The sequence below is a fragment of the Pelodiscus sinensis genome, chromosome 6 (genome assembly GCF_049634645.1).
Source record: "Pelodiscus sinensis isolate JC-2024 chromosome 6, ASM4963464v1, whole genome shotgun sequence".
Classification (NCBI taxonomy): Eukaryota; Metazoa; Chordata; order Testudines; family Trionychidae; genus Pelodiscus; species Pelodiscus sinensis.
In genome coordinates this window covers 52,152,597-52,170,919 of record NC_134716.1, presented here as the reverse complement: position 1 = coordinate 52,170,919, position 18,323 = coordinate 52,152,597, and the positions used below count along the sequence as shown (strand labels likewise).

General features: G+C 45.0%; 1 protein-coding gene across 1 annotated transcript in view; it reads left to right on the top strand.

Moving 5' to 3' along the window:
- The window catches only part of LMNB1 (lamin B1), a 45,044-nt gene that overhangs the window by 1,394 nt on the left and 25,327 nt on the right, over window positions 1-18,323 (top strand). The window lies entirely within an intron of this gene.

The window sequence follows — 18,323 nt, the reverse complement described above, 5'->3', positions numbered from 1 at the left end:
CTAGTTGTGAGTACAGTTGCCTGTGTGCTACAGCTGCTTCCCTGTGCTGTAGCTAGTGCCTGTATGGATGAATGAATAGGTCCCTGCTCTTTCCTCTTGCAGTCCCGCATTCCTGTCTGGTGATGAGCTTCCAGCTCTGTGACAGAGAGAAGAGGAATCTTGTATGAATTACGAACTCCCTGGAGCAGGGAGGGAAGTGGGTTCAGAGCAGTGCAAAACATAGCATTTAAGTGTTTGCATAGCCTTTCTAGCTACTTATACTGTTTAACACACTACAACCTTTTCTGTCTGACTTATTAGTACAGTATGTATTTACAATGTATATCTTTTATGTAATGTTCTTAATACCTAGTATTATGAAGCACTTGAGTCAATCCTAATACATGGTATCTTGAAGCACTACAGGCAGGCAGTCCTTTTTTAGAGGAGAAAAGGAGGGTTCCTAGGGCAAAGATTCACACTCAATTCAGGTGGCAAGGATTGTCATTAGTTAGACTTGTAGAACCTGGGAAGTTCAATGTTAAATCAGGAATATTTTTTTAAAACATATTGCCAATTTTATTTTAGCTGGGAGAAAGAAATAGTAAAATTTAAGTTTTGAGACAGAAAAGTGTCTAGGATTCTTCTTTCTTTTGGTTGTAAAACTTAAACTAGATAGAGCTTTAGTCATGCATTTTGGTGAAATAGGTTGTATGTTTTTCTTTTATGACTAATTTTTTTAAAGTGATTAAGGGAAATGTCAAATGGGACATTAAAGTCATACAAAATAGTGGTTTGTTTTTCCCATAATTTTCTAGAATAGTGATAGTGTTTAAAAAAAAATGATGCTTAATGAGTCAGTCACACCATGACCTATGTAGATAATTGATTTGTGTAAATTCCTCTTCTGCATATTTTTATTCTCTTCAATAAGTCTTTCACTTACATTTTTTTACTCCTAATTTACAAGTCTGTCATAATACCTGAAAGCTAATTTAATTTTAAACATTTTTTGCTATTAGTTGCCTTCCATTTGGTTTAGCCTGACATTCACTCAAATTTCAAACAATAGCTTTATTTCTCTGGTATAGCATGATGGAGAAATATTTTTAGTATAGTGTCACTTCATTTTCATTTCAAGGAAGTCTTTCCTGGCAACTTTCGGCCTAAAATCTGGACTACTCAACATGTGGCCTGTGGGCCGCCTGCAGCCTGTTAGTTTGTGGCCCACAGTATGGTTTGGGTTTATGTGGGGCTCAGCATGTAGCCCATGGGTGCTGTCAAAATGGTGGAAATAGAGTAAATATTGCATTTTATTATTATCAGCAGAACTGACTTAAAGGGGGGGGGCCTGTGTGTTCATGCCCGTCAGTGAGAAATAAGCTATTTGCATATATACTTAAGTTGCGACCCCCTTAAGTTGCTGTGAGTATCATTGTGGCCCTAGGGGCTTCCAAAAGTTGAGTAGCCCTGGCCTAAATCATCCACTTCTCAATACGGTATTTCATCTTAAAAACTATGCTTACTACTTGTGCTTGTGAAAATATTTTCATATGAAAACTGCTGCACTTGCTGCTACCTTTTGACTTTAGACTAGGAATGTGAATATTTAACCATTAAGCCTCACTCTTACTGGTGGGGGTCTGGAGCAGCACTGTCCCGCCCCTTTAGTTACCCAGTTAAACAATATATTTAACCAGTTAACTGATTAAATGGGGTTTTACATCCCTACTGTAGACAGCTCCAGAACCTTCAAGTCCCCTTAGCATCTGTGTGTACATCAAAAAAGTTTCCCTTAGTTGTTTCTGATCTAAAGTCTATTTCTTTGACTGAAGACCTTCCAATAAACGTATAGTTGCCTGATCCTCTGTAGATATTTTAAAATACAGGTATTCTATAAGTATCTGTAGAGGCTGTGGTCTGTAGAGCATTTTCTGGTGGTCCGTGAAGTTGGCTGCATTACGTTCCTGGCTTCTTCGTTGTTGTAGCAAGACTGCCCCCTCTAGGGAGTGTGGCTGTTACTGTCACACGGGCAGGGGAGAGTTGTTGGTGGTGCATTCGCTCACTCTTCCTTCGTACCCTCTCCCTCCCCAAATGCGTCTCGCACCCTATGGGTAGAAGAGGGGGGTGGAGCCCTGGATAGACCACCATCTTACCTCAGCACCACCGCCGGGCAAAATCAGTCACAGCTACTGGAGCTGAGCTGCTGCAAACAGCTGGCGTCAGCTCTGGCAGCCAGAGGTTCATGAACTGGTGGTTGGGAACTGCTGGTCTGAAGAATAATGAACGGGTGGACTGGTGGTCCCACCAGAACTCAAATCTCACTGAACATTTGACAGTTCCTTTAGAAGAGGTCTCCTCGTTATCCATTACATTTTATACATTGGTCCGGTGTACTCTTACTGGTTGTAAGGTCCTCTTCCATGAGGGCAAGGAACTGGACTGATTACCTCTTGAGGTCCCTTCTAGTTCTAGGATTCTAAGGTGCAGGTTTTCTATATTTATTTATAAAAGCTCTTCTACATGCTACATCCTCTGCTTTCATCAGACATTGCTTTCTCCTTTAGTCCATGCAAAAAGCTGCCACTAAACTTTTTTCCTTGTCTCCTTTTTGTTTATACAACTACTCTCTGAAGTCTTCGGTTTGGCTTTCCAACTAAGGATTGTGTCAAATGCAAGGTTTTTTTGTCACCTTGAAAATGCTGTGTAAGTCTGCCCTTGTCTATTTATCCTCTTCTGTCAAACTTAGTTTAAAGACCTGTTAGCTTCCACCAATGCTCTCAACTTGTCCATCTGTTTATCAGATTGTCACACATTTGTCTCTGTGTAATCCTTTATGTATGGTATGATCTCCTTGATCTCATCTGTAAGGGCCCTCTCTTGTCTACGTTTAAGACATGCATTGTTCAGTTTAAGCATTCTCTAGGAAAGGTGAGCTGCCGTAAAATAAATGTTGGATTTCATGACTAAACTAGTGTTTGTTTTAATAACAGGCTGAGATTTCACCATAGTGCTTGACCTGTGGCTAGGTACATCTGCTCCCCCTATAGGGGCTAATGTCATGAAAGCAGGTTTTAAGGAAACAATATAGCTGAATGAAGATATTAAGGTTGTAACTATCAAGAGGAACTTACTCTTGTGCTTTGATTTTTTTTTTTAAACTAAAACTTACCATGCACTGAATAACTTTCTTTGCTTTGTGTCTTTAAACCAGCTTTCTTTCCAGATGTTTTCTTTTGAGAGGAGGAATTTCTGAACTGAGATTAGACAATGAAATAGACTCAATGTGGTTTTGATAGATGGGGCAATAGAGTGAGTGACTAGGCATGTGTTGAGCGCAGTACAGCTGGTGTACAGGACAACTGCTCAGAAGAACCCTGCTGTCTCAAAGCAAGCACAGTTGAAACAGCTGTCCCAGCATTTCCTGCATTTCACATGTGATATATTTTAATGGATTGGAGGTCCTGGTTTGGAAAGTTGACTTAATGTGCTTTTCAAAGAATATATGTTTCTATTTTCTATATTGCAGGCAAAACACAGATTAATTATTCTCAATCAGATGTAACGGTGCAAGGAGCTATTCAACGTAGGGTGGCTGGCAAAATAGAAAAAGAATCTGATTTTTAGGAGCATTAGACTCCTGCAGCTCAATTTAAGACATTTGAAACAGTGAGTGCTTTGAACAGACTCTAATTATGACTACATCAGATTTTATTACTGGGATATTTAAACTATTACTGTTGCATATATTGCAAATAGGGAAAGGTCTTCATTTGAACTTACCTTTGGGGGCTGGGAATATTGTCTTTCTCACATGAGTACCTGCCTCTGCAGCAATAATGTTCTCAAGAATCATTTCAGTTTGCTGCTAGTTTCTCTGCAGTTTCATGGGGTTCTGAATTCTAGAGTGAAACTGACCTGAGTCATGTTAACTTCATGTAGTTGTTTAGTAAAAGGGTGAAAAGCAGCAGAGGTACTGGACTAGGGATGTTACATTTTGATTAATCAGGTAATCAAGTTGTTGATGGAATTTCCATCAACTACTCAGTCAATAAGGGGGATGTGGGGTGCTCGTTACCCCAGCTGTGCCTTGGACTGCTCATGCTGTTTTCCTGCTCTGCTTCCCCTCCCCTTGTGGAGATGGTGCAGGGGGGAACCAGCTCTCAAGCCAGCTTCCCCCAGCATGGGCTCCTGTCTGCCCCGCCTCCTCCCGCCAGCCTGACTGCAGGAGCTGTTGCAGGTGAGCCTCGGCTCGTGGAGGAGAGGAGCTTGCTGTGCAGCGCTGCAGGTAAGAGCACGCTGCAAACAGACTTCCATCCTGCCATAGGTGTGCCCCAGCCCATAATATTCCTGCCCCCTGGGGGAGACCTGCATGGCTGCCACCGGCTGCCCTGCCAGCCCAGTGCTCTCCCCCAGCCAATGATTCTCCCCAGCCTGTCCTGAGCATCCCCTGACAACCCTGCTCACCCTCCCCCATGTATAACCCTCTGATTTGTAACCCCTGGGCACAGTCCACACCTCCCACACACAGCCCATGCTTAGCTCCCCACCCCACATTTGCACATAGATTTAAAAATACTATTTTAAGGTTACGAAGACCTAACGAAGAAGAGTTCCAACAAACAGCTCCCCACTACCCTTATCTGTCAGTGCACTCCCCATCAACATGCACATCTCCTTCAACTCCCCCCCCCCCCCCCCCCCCCCCCCCCCCCCGAAAGCCTACTTGCGCTATGATGTATACAGCACTCATAGCTGGGCAGTTGGTGTTCCGTGACAGCTCTTGGTGTTCATTGCCTTCTCTCCCCACCTTTTTTCTCAATTGCGCTCATCTGTTCTCACTTATATTTGGAATGGTAGGCTTATTCTGTTTCTTCACCTTGAATCCTCTTACACGAATTCTAGTCACATTGAACTTTCCAGAAACCCTTCCCAAAAAAATTTTGGAAACAAGTCTAGCTCAAACTAGATAAGTGTATCAATATGAACTTTGGACTTTTTATTAGTTGAAACACAATAGATTTACAACCAAAAAGACAGACCAAAAAAAACACTTTTAAAAAGACAATATTTCTGAAAGTGCACCAGAAGACTAAAAATAAGAACAAAGTGCACCAAAAAGTCAAAAATAAAGTTTTAAGCTAGCAATGTAGGAGAAAGACTGGATTGCTAAGTACCTTCCAAGGTAGTTGCTAACTGTTAGATTGGATGCCTAACAGTTAGCAATTACCTTGGAAGGTACTTAGCAATCCAGTCTTTCTCCTACAGTGCTACCTTTATATATTTTTATTTTTTGTTGCATAGGCTGCTCAAGTTCTGGGTTCAAAATCACTCTTCTGTTTGTAATGCAAACTTAAAGAGCATAACTAGATATGGAAATATATATGCACACACCAAATGCTTGGTTATTGTGCTAGGGACTCCTTTGGTGGAGGACATCAGTTCTTGAAAGGTGACTGGCAAGGAGAAATGGAGAACTTTGGCTTCTAATTTTGTATTTAATTAATGTTGAGTGTTTGAAACATTTTTCGTAGGCTGGAAGACTGGACAACTAGGGAAATGGTGTGCGTGTGTGGGTGTGTATTATTATTATTATTTTTTTTTTTAAACAAGTGCCAGGAGAATGCAAGTTAGGTAACTTTGGAGTAGCAGGGTGGATGGGGATAGGAGCTTTAGTCAGATGTAAGGACAAAAGGTTCATAATACATCTTTTCAGTATCCTTATCAAAGAACTCCTTTATTCAAAATGTTAAGGTTTTCAGTACCTTAACCTCTTCAATGGAGTTAGAGCTCACAATGAACGCCTTTGTGATCTTGTTTGTGCGCGCCTATTTTGTCCACAACAATCTCTTTTTGAGGACCTTTGCATCCCACTTCTAAACCCTTTAGGCTACGTCTAGACTGCACGCCTTTTTCAACAGAGGCTTTGTCCACCGATACTGTCGACACAGCCTGTCGAAAGAGCATCTAAACTACGATCAGTATTGTCGAAAAAGCAAGCTGCTTTTTCGAAAGTCTTGACACTCTTTCGAAAAAGCACAGTTTCTATGCAATAGTGCCTTTTTTTGAAAAAAGGCGTTATTTCTCATAAAATGAGACTTACTGCTGTTGACAACTGCCGTGTTGTGTAGACGCAGGTATAGTTTTGTCGACAAAAGCCAACTTTTGTCAACACAACCCTGTAGTATAGACACACCCTTAGGGAAAATGAGCTATTCCTCTTAGTACCTGTTGGTCTCTCACTTGCAGATATCAGAGTGGCTGATGGCATATTCTTCCAGCACCCAGAATGCCTTCTTGTTTGATGGGTTTCATTCTGAGGGGGAAGTGTGTGTGTGTGTGTGTGTGGGGGGGGGGGGGGGGGGGGGGTGAAATGAGATTCTTTGTTTGAAGGTCATTTGAAAAGCAAGCCAGCATTCTAAAATTAGTGTTAAGTGGGAATGTAATAGTGCAAATGGTTAACCAATGATCCTCAGCTCATAGATTAACCATGATGGTTACATGCAGGCTCTCCCCTCCCCTTCACCCCTATATCAGAGGCAGCAGTGGAAGGCAGTCGGGAGCTCTTGCACACTGAATTTGATTGGCTTTAAGCAGGATCCCCATGTGCATCAGCTCCTGCAGAGCCCCCTCTGCAAACCCCACCACATGTAACTATGTACACCCTGAAAAATTCAGCAGGTACACATTTACCAAAATAAATGAATTTTAACATCCCTAGTGTTTGGGTTAAATGCTTAACTTAGTGCTTCAGTCGAGCTTTGCCTGAGTGTGGAGTGATGAATAAGCCTCTCGGTAGATAAGGTGGATTCCAGCAATTAACTTAAGTTGTGTCATCTGTTCAACTATTAGCCCTATATCAGCAGGGCCCAACCATATTACAGAGGAGGGCTACATAAAGCTAAGCCACCCAAATCTTTTGTGGGCCTAACAGATTCTACATCTTAAAATTTGAAGTCACCTGTATTGACTTATTTTACTATTAGCTTACTTTGCACTAGGGATATAAGCGGCTAGTCGACTATCCAGTAAGCATATGCTTATTGGCAGGGCTCAACAAATAATGCAATCTACTCACCTGTGGCGAGTAAATTGCAACCTGGAAGAGCCGGGTTCGGGTGATCTGTGCATGTGCAGATCGATGGACAGTGCAGTTCTGTGAGCCCTGCTTATTGGATAGTCGACTAGTGACTTGGATAGTCACTTCCCTGGCCCCTTGCTACCTCCTATCAGAGAGAGGCAGCAACGGGGATGGAGGAGCCGGGGGGGGGGGGGAAGAGAGCCAGTGCTGGAGACTGTGCTAGGGAAGCCATCTTTTAAGCTGGCTATCTTCCTGGGAGGCAGAGGCATAGCTGGGACTGGACATGAGCTAGGAGTCGGCTGTCCCAGCTTGCACCTAAGACACTGCTCTCTTCCTCCACCCCTTCCTTCCCCTCCCAGCTGCACTTCAGCCTTTTAAATGTATCAAACTGCTGGCACCCCTGGAGAGCTAACCTCGTTGAGGTGCTGCAGTTTCCCCCGCTTATTGGCTAATTGACTAGTCAATGGAAACTCCATCAACTGGTTGATTAAATTGCATTTAACATCCCTGCTTTGCATAAATTAGATTCTTTCTACAGCAGTGTCCGTCTACACGTGTAAATTAAAACAATGTGAATGACAACTAAATGCTAATGAATCAGCCATTTATATGTTGTATTGAAGCAGGCCGTGCGCACGATGAAGTGCTTTGGTGGACTGTTTTGGTGATTTAGGATCTGAGTAGTGGTTCATGACTTAATTCTAATATAAGTTGCTAGCTTGCATTTGGTAACTTATTCTAACACAAATGTGAGAACAAGAACAAAATTACCATATGACCGCTACAGAAGAAGCTTTAGGAATAGGTTTACGTGTCAGTACAGCAGGTAAAGCTGATCCTACAAACAATAATGCTTTTACAGGAGAACCTTTAGTTATTAATTTAGATATAAATGTTTCACAACTAAAAGTGGCTTTGCTATTAGGATGTTAGAAATGATTTATTTTAGTAATCGTGTAACCACAATAATTCTTAGTGGTTGCATGGTTACTAAAATGTTCCCAGCCCCACTCATAGGGAGTCTCCCTCCACCCTGTGCTGCTGCCTCTGATAGTGAGGCAGCAGTGTGGACTGGCAGTAGCCCCTGTCTGTGGGACCATGAGCTCCTCATGGAAAGACTATCCCGTGGGATGCTGGCACAGCCTCTGGCCATGGGAGGCAGGCAGGCGGGGGTAGTTTTTAAACCAGCTGCCGTGCATGGATTGGCTCTTGCTTAGTCCCCTGCACTACTGCCTCTGTATCAGACAGCACTACTTTGCTGTCTTACCACTCTAGGAAAAAAGAAAATCTGGAAAACTGATACTGTGTATTGCTGCTTAGGTCAACACAGTGAGCTAGTTTATTTTATTGCCAGGATGTTACTTATAATTGCAATAGAAAAAAAGCTTACCTGCCCCAAAATCTGTTAATCACTGTACCATAGCAATGTATGACCAAGCAATTGGTTGTGTGTGTCACTTCAGAACACTTCCACTGTTGACATTTATTCCTATGTATTGTTAGAACACGGGGAAATATGGACAGATCTTATTGCTTTGTGCTGATAGACCTGTGCAGTTATACACTTAAAAAGCAGATGCCCAGCGATTGGGGATCTGGCCTGAGCCAGGAGTGCTCCAGTCCCAGCTGACTCCACCCCCCCCAGAAGCTAACCCGGCTGCAGCTCTGCATGTAGTAGGAGCTGGTCTGGCTGTATAGAAATTCCCTTGACTACTTGACTAGCTAATGAAATGTTACTTGACACAGCTGCACAGAAGGGATTTTTATACCAGCGTTATCCTGTAAAATATACTACATCTGTACAGCTCCACTAGCAAAGTTGGGGGCATTAGTTTAGACCAGTGGTTCCCAACCTTTTTTATACCTTGGACCGGTATACTCATTCAAAAACTATTGGCAGCTGGTAACAGAAACATTTTATTTGCATATTCATTATGGTAATTAATTTTAACAGGTCATTGGTGTTTTACATTGCATCTGTGCACACAGTACATGTCATTGTAATGGATTTTTTATTATTCTCCTCCCCGAAATATTTGCTTTTCACCTTCAAAAAAAATCACATATAACACATTGCTAGCTAACCCGAGTATTTTATTTTCATGAAGTAACATATGGTATGTTGAAAATCATACCATACATAAGACTTCACTTCCCAAAATATTTTACTTCCCAACAGTTAAAAATCATACATAAGATTTCACGAGCTAGTCTAGCTAAATAACACGAAAATGTACGACTTATTGATGAGATCGTACCAGTGGGATCACTGGGCCTGTTTGCCTGACACAAGCAAGTTATATCAGGCATTATGCTTGACTGAGACTTGCAGCGTGTTTCTCACATCAAGCCTATTCTGATGTCTGGTCTTGGTGGTAGTCATTGCAGAAAAACCTTCACAAAGGTTTGTACATGGAAATGGCAGCAAGGTCTTCAAAACTAGGGCGCTGAGTCACTATTTTAATCCAGAAGGACGACAGAGATGAGGATGCATTAAACAAAGTTTTAAGTCATCCATCACATGGCAGCTCAATAAACTGATCCTCTTGTTTCAGTGTAAAAGGATGGCATCTTGTTGGCAGGAAGAAACAAATCGTGGATCCATTCTTTCCCGACTCTTGGATCTTTTGAATTTGGAAAATACAGCTCAAATGTGTCCAAGAGTGACTTCAGGTGTTCACTTACTAACTTGGAAAGTCCAACAGCTTCTGAAAAATCCACAAGTATGAAACAATGTCAAATTCCCCTATTCACACATTTGCCCAGTTTCTGTCATTTATCTGGGACTCCCCAACTGATCCCAGATTCCACAAAAATGCAGGGCAGGAGCCTGGGATCAGCTGGGGAGTCCCCAGCTGACTCTGGGCTCCACATGCAGCAGCGTTGCATGGCTGATCCCTGGCTCAGCTATGTGGTGCTGTCCCTTTCAAATGCTGAGGTGGCATTTCAAAGGAGCCAGTGCCATACAGCTGATCCTGGGCTCAGCTGTGCAGCGCTGCCGCTTTGAAGTATCCTCCCCGCTAGAGACAGCAAGGGGGAAGGAATCGACTAGTCGACTGACTATCTGATAAGCATTTGCTTCTTTAGCAAGTGGTGTCCCTGTGGGTGCTCCAGTGAGGTCTTGGTGCGTCCTCGTGCTGGGGATCGGAGAATTTTGCTGAGCAGTGCCCCTTGCGCTGCTCGTGCACACCCAGAGTCTTGCATCCCCGCTGTTTGTGGCACAAGTCTCATCAATTCCTTTTCCACCATCCTCGGCTGAAGCCGGAGTCAGAGCAGCGCTCTTCTTCCAGACAGTAAAACAAGATTAATAGAATTAGCTTACACTTTTACCTCATAGTTTAGTCAGTTATCACTAGTTTCAACATTCGTTACTTTTTTTTAAAAAAAAAAGTGAAGGCAACCGTGGTTGTGGCTCTTTCCTTCAGCATTCCAGGTTCCTCTGTTTTTAAAAGATGTGACTCATGCAGATACTCTGGCTATCCTGCATGGCCATGTCTCCTGTGTTAAATGCCTGGGGGAGTCGCATGCAGCACACAAGTGCTCTCACTGCCTGAAAATGCCAGCCAGGGCCAGAAAAGAATGCAAAATGCGGCTTAAAACCCTTCTTCGTGAGAAGTCCCTTCAACTATCACAGGACAAACCAGAGGACTCATGGGGACAGCAAAAGCCTGGGGAACCCTGCAAAGGCTCTGAAACTGCACGGGCTTCCCTGGCACACTCACTATCAGCATTGTCCAGAACCTCTCATTCTCTGGTGCTGTCGGTCTCTGCCACTGCGGAGAAATGCAAGCCTGCACCAGCCAGGAGAGCTGAGGCAAAATCCAAACATGTCGCAATGGTCAGTGTAACAGAAACATCGTCACCAACGAAGCTGCAGATGCCCTACCATCAGCTCCTGATGAGGGGGTGGGATAGCTTCTGATAAGGGGGTGGGGGATAGCTCAATGGTTTGAGCATTGGCCTGCTAAACCCAGGGTTGTGAGTTCAATCCTTGAGGGGGTCATTTAGGGTTCTGGGACAAATCTGTCTGGGATGGTACTTGGTCCTGCTGTGGGGGCAGGGGACTGGACTCAATGACTCACAAGGTCCTTTCTAGTTCTATGAGATAGGTATATCTCCATATTAACTCTCTGGTGTCTGAACAGACCAAGCAGAACGACCTTGATTGTCCCCTGGCACTGCAGCATAAAAAAACACAACACCTTCTCAGCCAGACACCAGAGCAGGAGCTTGCTCACCATACTCCACAGTAGTGTCTTACTCCCAGGGGCACACTACTATGCAACAAGGTGTTCCCTCCTCTTACACCGCTTTCCCCAAGAACTGATTATGGCAGCAGGCATAGAAGTAGGTTCTCATCATGCCATTCCTCTCTTTCTCCATCACTGGCTTTCATGCAGGGATCATTCCCTCCAACAGCATCCCATGTGGTCTAACCAACTGTGGATGTATCCTCCACAACAGTTCTAGCCTCGATGGGTCCACTGGGATACATGGCAAGGCTACCTACCATGCCTGTCCCGTGCCTACCATTCAAGACATACAACTTCTACATCACAACATGAGCACACCTCTAGGTGCTCCCCCACAATATCCGCACAGTCTTCACCTGCTCACCCACCCTCAGTAATATCTCAAACAGGTTCTAATGATCAGTGACTTACCTCACTCCGATTCAGAGAGCTCCTTGCTTTAACCCAGATCCACTAGACAGGACAAAATGGTGTTCCAGATATCGCCTTCCCCACCAGCAGACAATCTAACAATTTTAAGGCAGGGGAGCTTGGGAAGTATCCTTCCAGCCAGGGGCATGGGCACCTAGGGGGAAAGGGAGGGAGGTGGGCAGATAAAGGCACTCCGCCCCCTCCTGGTTCCCGACCCCAGACCATGATTGGTCTGGAAGGGGAGGAAGTATTCTGGCCTTGCCCCTTCCGGTGTGGCCCAGAAATTTTTGAAGTGGCTCCCGGCAAACCATCATTGCCTGCCCCTATCCTACACAGTAGGACACAGAGCATCTGCAAGACTTACCTTCAGAAATGGAAAAGATTTTCTACGTGCTGGCCTTGTCACCAGTTGGTTCCTTCAACATCCCCTTTACCTACCTTCCTTGATGGCCATTACTACGTTCCACTCCAAGATAGACTACTCGTCCATATTTGCCCATCCACTCACCAAGAGGTTCTTAAAGGGCCTGTAGGCACTTTATCTAGATCTCAATCCACCAATGCAACCATGAGACCTGCATTTAGTATTGAATGCTCTAACTAGGTCTCCCTTTGAACCAGTGGCGAACACCTCGTTATTACAGTTGGCTATGAAAATGGTTTTCCAGGTAGCCATTATCTTGGCCAGACGGGTAGGAGAGATTGCAGCCGTAATGGTGGGTCCCCCATATACCATTTTTTTTTTTTTTTTTTTTTTTTTTTTTAATATAAAGACAAGGTCACCCATCCCAAGTTACTATTCAAAGTACACTCATCCTTCCATATCAATCAGACAATACTTCTTCCCCAAACCACACGTCTAAGCTTTTGAGATGAAAATGCATACTCTTGACCTACACAGAGGACTCTTTATATCTACGGAGAATGGGACTGTTCTGAGTGTCTTCCAGATGATTTATTCAATAGCAAACCACAATAGGGGCCAGGCCCTCTTGTCACAGAGACTCTCCCACTGGATTTTGGATTGCATCAAGCTTTGCTATGCACAGTCAGGAGTGCTCCCTTAGAGAACATAAGGGCACACTCAACCAGAGTCACGGCTACCTCGATAGCTTTCCTCTGTAAAGTACCCATAAGAGACAGCTGTGCAGCTTCCACGTCGTCCTCTGACCACATGTTTGCAAAGCACTATGCACTTTTACAGGGACCTCTTTCCAACTTGAAATTAGCTAAGGCAGTTCTTTCCATGCTTTTCTGCCAGATCTGAAGTCCCAACCTCCCGAAAGGGGAATTGCTTTGTGGTCCTCTAATGTGGAGCACCCAGGGATATCTCTCTCTCGAAGAGGAGGTTGCTCACCTTGATAGTAACTGATGTTCTTCAAGATGAGTGTCCCTGTGGATGCTCCATAACCCTCCCTTCCTCCCCTCTACTTCGGGATCGTGGCATTCCTAAGCCATGGTTTCAGGGTAGAGAAGGAACTGGAGAGGAGGGAGGGGAGAGTGGCTAGCGCATGTGCACAATACCTGTAGACTAACAACGTGCAACAGTTAGTGTGCAGACCCAGGGACACTGCTAGGAAATCTCTGCTCTGAGGCTTGGTTCCAGCACACTAACCATAATGTGGAGCACCCATGGAGATGCTCATCTCGAAGAATGTCAGTTACTATCCAGATGAGTAACCTCTTATCAGCTAGTCGACTAGTCCTTAACATCCCTAATTCTTGCCAACCCAATCAACAAGGCATGGGTGTGGCTTGGCATTGTGCTGCGGCCTGGCAGCCAACAATTTTCAGCCTGGCACCAGTCTGCAGACCAGTGGTTGGGAACCATTGGTTTGGGCAAGGCTTTGGTGGGCAGCTTTAACAACTGTATTATCTGAGCCTGCTTAGATCTAGACAAGATGGGTTTTACAAACTCTGGCCACTGTTGTCTTTTGCTCAGTCTGTGTTTATAGCTCCTGCTGATAGAAGTACACTGGTGATAATTTTAAGGAAAAAAGACTATTGTAAATTAAGGATGTCAATGTGTAGTTGACTACATGATTAACTGATAAATCAGGGCTTATCTGTTAATTCTGTCAATGACACACATCTCCTCCCCCTCACAGCCTCTCTATCAAAGGCAGCAAGGGGGGAGGAGGCGAGAGCCACTTGCTCTCTCCTACTACTGCTTCTCATAGAGAGGTGGTAGCATAGAGGGTGAAGGGGGCAGGGCAGGTGGGAGCAGGTAATGTGGGGAGACAGCTTTTAAGATAGCTCTTCGTGTGTGCCGGTCTGAGGAGCAGCCTTCCTGCCCCCATCCCCTTGCTGCCTCCCACAGAGATAGCAAGGTGAGGGGGAAGGAAGCAAGGGCTGGTGCTTGCAACAGGCTTAAAAGTTGGCTCCCAACAAGCACCAGCTCCGTGGAACTGGCCCCTTCCCCTGATAGGCAGCAACGGGTGGGGAAGGAGATTCTTCTGCAGAGCAGCCTCTGTCCTTGGCAGGGCCAGATTCCCAAGCCCTCTGCATCCCTGCTTCTGCACTCATACCCCCTCCCAAATCCTGCATTCCCTTCCTACGTCCCTCCTCCTGGCTACAAACCACTCTAGACCTTGCACCCCAATTCCTGTCCCTGATCATAACCCAAATTCCTGCACAGCCTCCTGCACTACTGTGCTAGGTCACAACTCCTTTTTCACCGGATCTCCTTCCCAGATCCCACACGCGCTCCTGCATTCTAATTCCTTACTCCAAGCTCCCTTCTGCACCCATTTCCATCCCAAACCCCACACCACCTCTATTAATATGGGAGTATGTGGCTTTTGACCATTTACTAAATTCTTGGAGTGGCCCCCCCCCCAAACAAAAATTATTGCCCACCCTGGTTTAGATCCATTCCTGACATGTGTGTCTAGTCTGTTTTAATATCTCCAAGAATGGAGATTCCATAACTTGCCTAGGCAATGTATTCCAGTGCTTAATCACGCTGAGGGGAAGTTTTTCCTAATGTCCAACCTAAACCTCCCTTGCTGCAGTTTAAGCCCATTGTTTCTTGTCCTATCACCAGAGGCTAAGGAGAATATATTTTTTCCCCTCACTCCCTCCTTATAAACACCTTTTTAGATATTTACGTACTCTTTTTAGGGGAAAAGGTAGTATTGTTGACAAACAAGAGCTTTTACTATTATAAAGCTGTAAACATGCATACTGTGTAATTATCTAGTATTAAATTCTTGTGCCTGCAAAACTCAAACAGTTTTCCATATCGTATTGGAAACAAATTCCCTAGTTTGAGAGCCTGAGGAATGTAAAAGTATAACCATGTATGTTGTATCAATAAAAGCATGCAGGATCTTATGAGGGGGATAAGGCAAAAAGCCACATTTATTGTAAAGATAATAAAGAAAAGATAGAAGCAAACAATGTTGTTTAACTACTTAACCCTTATACATATAAACATCCATTCATTCAGGTTCTGTGTATTTGTTATAGTTACCAGCCTGGAAGTTGCTTGTGACAGAATACTGGCCAGGTATTCTGTACACAAGTGATGGCAGTGGGGAGCGAAGTCCTGATCAGATGCGCATCTGAAGCACCTGGTAGGCTGGCAGCAGAACCTTGGACTCTGATTCCATAGTTTTTTAGTCCTGTTCTTATAGGAATTTCTTCCTATGCCAGTCTATGGAAATTGTTGCATCATGCTGATGTCTTCAGGGTGGCTGCCAGGTGCTCATCAGTGATTTCATCGGGTGGACCTCCAGTACTTGGTTTTCTCCACTTGACACCTTTGGTTGCACTGGCACCTGGCGCCTTCTTCAGCCCTTTGTTGCTGTATTCTCAGGCTGGCACCTCTCAGAACCATTCATTCATCATCCAAGCACACGCACACTACACTCTCTCTCACATACATTCCCTAATTAATGTTTCCCATACAGTATTTCGTATAATAACAACTTTACATATTGAAGAGTTGTAGTTACAAAAAAGTCACAAGTTTCTGGGTGGCATTTCTTGAAACATTCTCTGTCTGAGTGCTGAGTTAGTTACAGTTGCTTTGAAGAGAACAGGCCTTAATTACAGGGCTTGGCTCCCAGAGCAGAGTTAGTGGCTTGACACAATGCATTGTTACAATGTATCTCTGCAATGTCAATTTCAAGCAGCCCTTTGCACAAGCTTGAGCATGCCCTGGGATGCGGGGGGGGGGGGGGGGGGGGGCTGGCTCTATTTCTGGCTACATAGTCCTAATATTATATTCCTAACAAATTATATTCTAGAGGGGCAATAATTATAAAAATTAAACATTTAACAATCTTAACTAATAATAATAAATCTAAACACTTTAAGTTGTGAGGAACAAATTATGGGGAATCACTTCCACTTGGGGGAATCCTTTTTAATACATTGATATGTTATCCCTACATGTACAGTAAACTTCGATAATCCGGCACCTTTAGGGCCCAGGGGGTGCCGGATTATCAGATATGCCGGACTATCGGAAGGGGTGGCTATGAGGGGTCTGGAGTGGGGGGGATGCCACCCGAGACCCCTCATAGCTCCCCCTTCCGATAGTCCGGCTCTGACCAGCGGCTGATTCACGGAAGCCCGAGGCAGAGCTGCTCTGCTCCCAGCTTCCTGGAGTTAGCTGCTGATCAGTTTCAACAGTGGTTGAATCGGGACGCCTGGGTCAGAGCAGCTGGGGCACTGCTGGGCTGGTCCCCACAGCGCCGCACCTCAGTGCTGCGGGGACCAACCCGGCAGCCCCCCAGCTGCTCTACCCCAGGTGTCCCCGATTCAGCCGCTGCTGAAACTGATCAGCGGCTGATTCTAGGAAGCCGGGGCAGAGCAGCTCTGCCTCGGGCTTCCTGGAGCCAGCCGCTGGTCAGTTTCAGCAGCGGCTGAATCGGGGACAGCTGGGGTGCTGCCGGGTTGGTCCTGCAGCCCCAAGGGGCAGCGCTAGGGGACCTACCCGGTAGCACTCCAGCTGCTCTGCCTCCGGCTTCCCTGATTCAGCTGCTGGTCAGTTTTAGCAGCAGCTGAATCGGGGAAGCCGGGGGCAGAGCAGCTCCAAAGGTCTGGCTGCCCGGAGCACCTCCAGATTCCTGATGGTGCTGGACCATCAGGAGTGCTGGACCATCGGAGTTTTACTGTATATGATTGATTGAGCCAGGCCTGAAAGAGGGGACGGGGGGGGGGGGGGGGGGAAGCTGACTTCCCCCTGCTCTCTCCCTACATGTTTACTTAACCACATTTTAACATCCTTAATTTATTTAGAGATGGTGTGAATTGCACATTCTTAAGGATTACAAAGATATCCACTGGATTGGCTCTTTTGCTTTGTTGCATGTTCAGAGCTATCAAGAAGTCTGCATTTTGTTTTAAATATAGGGATTAGATGTCAAAATACAAATTGACTGTCATTAGATTTTTTTAAATCAATTCAAAACCACTTTCTCTTCTGTTAAATTCTGCTAAAATTTAGCCAGTCTTAGAAATGTGAATGCTTATTACTCTTATGAAATGTGTAGTTTTAAAATAAGTACAGGTATATTGCAACTGCAGATGGGGTTTTGGTCATACAATTCTCCTATGATTGAATCTGTACTACACATTTTTCTTTCCCCAATTGTCAGTAGTGGTGGCAACAGCAGGAGCTCTAATTTAAACCATGTACCTGTATTCCAAACAAAATGTGTATCAGCATATGTGAACTTGTATGGAAATAAAGTTGTGAGCTGGTGATAGAAACTCTGGTTCCAGTTACTGCATACACCGTCCCTAATGCTGTTAAAAATATTTAAATATGGCAATTAAAATTAAGGATGTAAAATCCTGTTTAATCAGATAATCCCAGTATGGCTAGGCTGGACTAGAGCAGCCCCTCCCCTTTCAACTGCATAATGCAGGCGGGGGGATGCTCCAGCCTGGCGGGGCTCTTTTCCAGCCCATGCATGCCCACCATGGACAGGGGCTGCTCTGATTAGGCCCCCTGCCTATGATATGTGGGTATGGCTGGAGCAGCTCCTTGTGCTGGCTTTCCACTGTAGGGGAAGGGGGATGAGTGGGTAAGGAAGCAGCTCTACATGCTGCTGCTCCCCTTAACCCCCATCTGGGGGAATGGCTTCCCAGGAAATCATTCATTTAGAGGGTTCCCCCCCCCCCCACTGCTCCCATTGGCCAGAATCCAGGCCAGGGGAAGCAGAGAGGGGCAGTGTGTGGGAGCGGCTGGAGGCACAGAGCCAGGTAAGCAATCCCCATCTTCTTCATGCCTATACCCCTCGACCCTCAGGCTACAGCTACACTGCTGTTTTTTTTCCAGAAGAAGATATGCAAATCGCACTCTTTGCATATCCTCTTCCGATTCTTTTTGCAGAAAAGGTTTTGCCGATACAGGCATTCCCCGGGTTATGTACAAGATAGGGACTGTAGGTTTGTTCTTAAGTTGAATCTGTATGTAAGTCGGAACTGGCGTCCAGATTCAGCCGCTGCTGAAACTGACCGCCAGTTCTGACTTACATACAGATTCAACTTAAGAACCCCAAGTCCCCAAGTCAGCTGCTGCTGAAACTGATCAGTGGCTGATTCCAGGAAGCCCGGGGCAGAGCAACTGTGCCTCGGGCTTC